General features: G+C 43.3%; 1 protein-coding gene across 4 annotated transcripts in view; it reads left to right on the top strand.

Annotated features, from left to right (window-relative positions):
- The first annotated feature begins 2,706 nt into the window (after positions 1–2,706).
- USP28 (ubiquitin specific peptidase 28) overlaps positions 2,707–6,110 on the top strand; it is an 86,980-nt gene continuing 83,576 nt past the window's right edge. For all 4 annotated transcript variants that reach the window (XM_030220612.1, XM_030220614.1, XM_030220613.1 and 1 more), the window contains exon 1: positions 2,707–2,791. The gene's annotated coding sequence lies outside the window, so the exon portion shown is untranslated. The remainder of the gene's footprint in view (positions 2,792–6,110) is intronic.

The raw sequence follows: 6,110 nt of genomic DNA, 5'->3' as shown, positions 1-6,110 counted from the left end.
AGAGGGGGTAGACGAATGGAAGGACATGGAGAGAAAGAGGGAAGAGGAAGACAGAAGGATGGGGAGATAAAGAGGGAAAACGGATGGAAGGATGAGGAGAGGGGGGATAGACGGGACGGGAGAGAAGAGAAATCACTGGACTGGACATGTAGGGGAGGGCAGGGGAGAGAGGAGAATTGCTAGATATGGAAGGATGGAGGGGTCAGGGGAGAGAGGAGATTTGCTAGATGGATGGATGGAAGAACCGGGGAGAAAGGAGATTTGCTAGATATGGATGGAGGACAGGGGAGGGAGGAGAGTTCCTGGACACGGATGGATGGATGAATGGAGGGGAGGGGAGGGGAGTGAGGAGAAATGCTGAATATGGATGGAGGGGAAACTGCTGAATTTAAGGACTGGATTGAAACGCTTTGAGGGCAGATGCTGCAACTGGAGGAAGGATAGGGACAGGGTGCCACAGATGGTAGACAGAACGCATAAGGACACAGGAGGATGGTGGACATGGTGAGTGAAAGAATATCAAATGGAAAGAAGACACCATAAAACAGACGACACTGGGACCAAAGCGAATAGAAAAACTAAATGCTCAGAAAACAAAGGTAGAAAAAAGTATTTTATTCAGAATGTATTAATTGGAATATGTCAGCTTTTGGAAATGTGCATCTGTGATATTTTGCACGTAAGTTTCAATTTCTCTAGTATTGCTGCATGCCAAGTCTGACTTCTTGAGGTAATTTTCCAATTCATAATTTTGCCTTCATATCTTTTGATTTCTAGTTCCTTTTGTCATATCTGTTGTCATGTGTTTTTCATGTGTGATCAAGGTGCAGTATTCTGCTAGCGTGTACTATTTGCAGCCCTTTTGGTTTTGGTTTTTTCACTAGGTAGTGTATTGGTGTTTTAGAGCCTGGTGTAATTACAGTGCTGCTTTTCCACGCATAAGATTGTAGCTCGTCCTGTCCTTGGAATTAGTGCTGTTATGATTTGGTAAGTTTCTGAGTGTGTTTTTGCACAAGTTTGTGTATAGTGTTTTGCAGTGGAAAGATTGTGTGTTGGCCGTACTAAGGTGACATCAACACTTTAAATTCATTTTAGTTTGTCATAACATCAGACATAGTTTTATAATATTTTGGAGGATCTGATGTTGAATTGTTAAAGGTATTAATTGTGACTATTTTACTTTTATTTATTTTTCCTGTGTGTTGTCGGACAATTATGGATGTAAGCCCCACCCCCTGGTACCACCCAAACCCCGCCCCCTTTAGCCTCCCCAAACAGTTGGGCCACCGACCGCCTATGGCTGCCGCGCAATTTGAAAACACTCTATGAACTAACCAACTTCCGCAAACTACTGAAGACCCATCTCTTTGACAGGGCATACTACAAAGATCAACAAATGTGAACTCCTATACAAATATCCAGAACTGCCTTATAATATTTGCTTGTTAAACTACTAATATGTTTTACCATTATCATATAACCCATGTTCCTTCTGTAACGCTAAATGTATATTTTCTTATATGTTTCCACTATTCATGATGTATTGTAAGCCACATTGAGCCTGCAAAGAGGTGGGAAAATGTGGGATACAAATGCAACAAATAAAATAAATAAATAAATAAATAATCTAACCTTCTTACACTAATCCTCCTTGGTGTGAGCCTCGCTGCATCAGCCCAGGCAAAAAACAAGTCCAGCTGTCCTGAACTATTGAAGGAGACAAGGAGGTTCTTTGGGAGGAGAAGGTGGTACCCATGGGTTGCCAACTAGATCCAGATTCGCCTGACAGGGTTGATCCAGTCCTAACCTTACACCTTTGCATGCAGGAACTTGTGGTTCGGATTTCCCCAAAGAAAAGCAAGGCTATAAATTCCTGCATGCATTGGGAGTAAGCCTAGGACTGGATCAACCCTGTCAAGCAAATCTGGACTTAGTTGGTAACCTATACCCAAGGAGGTTTTTTGACCTCTTTGGTACCTACTAAAATCCCCAAGGGATTCCCGCAAACCCCGTTCTCTGGCATCCCCAAGGAAGTTTAACAGGAGCCCCCCCCCCCCCCTGCCATATTAGTCAGAACAAAACAATTGCTATTGAAAACAATAGGAAACCTGAGAGAGAGAGATATATATAGTTTTATACAGCCGCCTAGGTTTTGCATTCTTTCTGTTACGTGAACAGGGGTGGAGGATGTAGTGGAAGTTGGGGGTGGGAAGAGTTATATTCAAAATGTATTTGTCAGTGCTCCAGAGCTTAATTTGTTATTTGCAGTGCTTTCAGTGCTGCGCTACATGCCTTGGTTTTTTTTCTTACATTTCTATATAAAAAGGAAAAAAAAAATAATGGCATATAAGCGCAGCACTGAAATCCACAATACCAACACTGCACACAACAAAGCAAGCTCCAGTCTGGCGCACTGACAAAAAATACATTTTGAATATAACCTTCTCCGTCTTCACAGACCCCTCCAAAATTCCCCAGGCTCCCCTTACCACCACCGCCCCGATGCAAAATCTAAGAGGTTTAATAAAACAATATAATTGTGTTGTTCAGGCCAATATAGCAGCAAACTTCCCCCCATCACCCTGACAATGGGCAAGAGAGTAATAATGCCCCGCCGGCCGCCGCCTCCTTGGGCGAGGGCGTTCCTTGTTCTCCACTGAATCTGACACAACTTCCTGTTTCCGGCAAGGCTGGGGATGCCTTAGAGGCCGGAGAGAGAAGTTATATTGTATCAGAGGGGGCAGGGCACCGGGGAAAAAAAAGCTGCGGGATTGTTGGCGAGCGACTTCAGGTATGAGTTTGATGGGGGGGATGTGTGAGGGGAGGTGCCGGATCGCGGACAAGGAGGACAGTGGAAGACAGAGGGCGAGATCGGTCCCCGATTGCGTGCGAGAAGGGGTGCTTGGCATGTGAGGGTAGCCGAATGCGTGTGATTTGGTATCTTTTCTAGTTTCTCCTGCTGGAGCTGCTCATGGTTACTATTATCTGTTTAATTTGCTCTGAGCTAAATTGGGGGAGAAAAATGCATAGGGATTTTTTTTCTTCTTTTGAAGTGCTGACCTTATTCCTGATTTTTGATCTGCCTTAATTTAGTTTTGCATGCTGTAAAGTTTTTAAGGCGTGTTAACAAGCAGTGCATATCCTTATCTGCTACTATTTACTATTTATGTACCTATACAAGAGAGACAGTCCTCTGGGAAACTTAACCCTAAAGCTTAGTGTGTGCTAAATGCTGCTGTTCCCTGTTATATACATATATGGGTCACATGGCACTTAGCACACACTAAACTTAGTAAAAGGACCCCGTAATTTAGTCAAGGCCCACAGGACAGTCACATAAGAGACAGAAGTAGTGATGTTTACACTTGCAGAATGTAATGGCGCACCTTCAGGCTTTATGCACCATTTTCAGGGGAATTCAGTGTTCCTTTATTTGTGTTATTTTTATTGCTCTTGCACTATCTTGTTTTTTCTTTATGCATGGATGTTACTTAAGAAAGGCTGTCTGGCATTATTGCTGCTGTAGACTATTGCTGTGTTGTGCTATCTAGTCTAAAGCTCATTCTGGTTTAAAAAAAAAAAAAATCAGAGGGAAGAGGATGGCATGGGCTGGACAGTTAAATATTAATTTCCAATCCATGTTGATGGAGGAAAAGTTGGTGTTCTTTTGGAAGTAGCCTCTTCATTTAATGCAGTCCACAAGTTGTGTTGACCCTTTCTTGGCAGGGAGTATACAGAAAGTCTTCCTGGTTACCAGTTATTTCTGGGATCCCTTAGGGCTCCATCTTTTCCTCCCATTCTGTTTATTATTTACCTTAGTGTTTTATGGGTACCAGTTTTTGGTTCTAGTAAATACCATGCTGTGGAATCAGTTCTTGGTAGTGGTCTCAAATACAGTTCTGTAGTGAGCAGAGGACAGGATACATTAGGTTAGGTTAGCTTTATTTAATATACCACCCTTCATTGACTTACAGACTAAAGCAGTTTACAATAACCATAACATTTTAAACAGAAAAAAGAACTGGAATATCACGGTACAGTGCCCTATAGAATATTCCAGACACTGTACCATGATAATGCTCCTGAATCTGCGTACTGTCTTTGACACTGTTCACCATTTCCTTGTGGTGTAAGTCTTTAGGGGAGAGGGAAGTGTTAAACTGGGTTAGATTTTTCATCAAAGAAAATTTGCATGATTAATTGGGGGGAGATCAGATTTTGTTCTCCAAGGATGCTGATGTAGAGTAGAGGTCCACAAGGTTTGGCACTATTACCTATGCTTTTGAATGTGCGTATTAGTGTGTCAGCATGATACGTTGCTACTTGCAATTCAGTTAACCTAAGTTGGCCTGTCTAAAGCTTCTGGAATGGATCCTGGTTTCACCCTTAAGGTGAAGTCAGTTCAGTGTTTCCCAAGACAGTCCAGGAGTACCGCCTTGCCAGTCAAGTTTTCAGGATATCTACAGTGAATATGCATGGAAAAGATGTGCATATAATGGAGACAGCGATGCAAATCAAATTCATGCACACTCATTGTGGACCAACTTGGGAAACACTGGTATAGGTAGACTTAGTGTTTTCATGTTCTGGCTTTAACATTTATGTGTACAGGAATATTCCGATTAACAAAGATCATAAAGACAGGTAGACCCCTGAAGCTTCAAAGAAATTCACTCCTGCATGGACACACACGCACACACACACACACACCAGACTTGCGCAGCGCTGCATGCTACTTGGTTACCATCGGGTTAGCATGGGAGCCCTTACCACATTCTCAGTGGGTGGCGCTAAAAATAAGTGTGCACTAAACGTTAGAGATGCCCATTTATTCCATTTGTTTTTCAGTAGTGGCTCCGTATAAGTTACATTCAGGTACACTAGGTATTTCTCTGACCCTGGAGGGCTTACAATCTAATTTTATATCTGAGGCAATGGTGGGTTAATTGACTTGCCCCGAGATCACAAGCAGCAGGATTTGAACCTGGCTTCCTTGGTTGTCAGCCTGGTGTTCTAACTACTAGACTACTCCTGCACTCTATACAAATACCTGCCTTTTTGTTATACCCTCTGCTTCTGAGTAATGGATCCAGGACCTGACATCATCAAAATCAGAAATGTTCTTATAGATGACACTACTAGTAGAGGTTATTCAGTTGTGCAATACTGTCATTTCTTTGCAAATTAGATATGGTAGGTAGAAGTAGGAGATCAGCCACATGCAGCAAATCGCTTGTACAGATGTTTGAGTGACATAGGGGCTCATTTTCAAAGTACTTAGACTTACAAAGTTCCATAGGTTACTATCCTGCTTATAATAGAAGGAGAAAAACGCCTATTTTGCAACCCAAATCGGGAGATGGGCGTCTTTCTCCCGTGGGCGCCCAAATCGGTATAATCGAAAAACTGATTTTGGGCGTTTCCAACTGCAATCCGTCGCGGAAACGGGTAAAGTTGACAGGGGCATGTCGGAGGCGTGTCGGAGGCGTGGTGAAGGCAGAACCGGGGCGTGGTTATCGGCCGAGGAGAGATGGGTGTCTTTAGCTGATAATCGAAAAAAAAGGCGTTTTTACCGCGATTTTGGGTCACTTTTTTTGGACCCTTTTTTTTCACGAACAAGTCCCAAAAAAGTGCCCCAACTGCCCAGATGACCACTGGAGGGAATCGGGGATGACCTCCCTGGACTCCCCCAGTGGTCACTAACCCCTTCCCACCAAAAAAAAAAAAACCACTAAAAACTTTTTTTCCAGCCTCTATGTGAGCCTCAAATGCCGTACCCACCTCCATGACAGCAGAATGTGTTCTATCTGATGTGGCTCTCGGGTGAGTGTGACACCTTTTCTGTATGTGGGTGTAGGGTATTGGGCTCCGTGATTCCACTAGCTTGTGGCAAATGCTCACGATGTTGGTAGTTGGTAGGCTCTACTCCCATGGTGCTTTTCCCCCTGCTTACTGGGTCAGAGTGTGCCCTGTTTTGTTTCCGGTAGTCCATGAGGTAGTGGCCATTTTTGTAAGCCAGTTTTAGATCCCTTTCACGTGTTAACCACGTTACAGAACTTAGTTCTTACCTTGAATGTGGCTGAAAGAGGGCATTGTACAGCATTCTGCCA

This window comes from Microcaecilia unicolor, chromosome 12 (assembly GCF_901765095.1).
Source record: "Microcaecilia unicolor chromosome 12, aMicUni1.1, whole genome shotgun sequence".
In the NCBI taxonomy this organism is placed as follows: Eukaryota; Metazoa; Chordata; class Amphibia; order Gymnophiona; family Siphonopidae; genus Microcaecilia; species Microcaecilia unicolor.
This window is presented reverse-complemented; position numbering and strand designations above follow the sequence as displayed.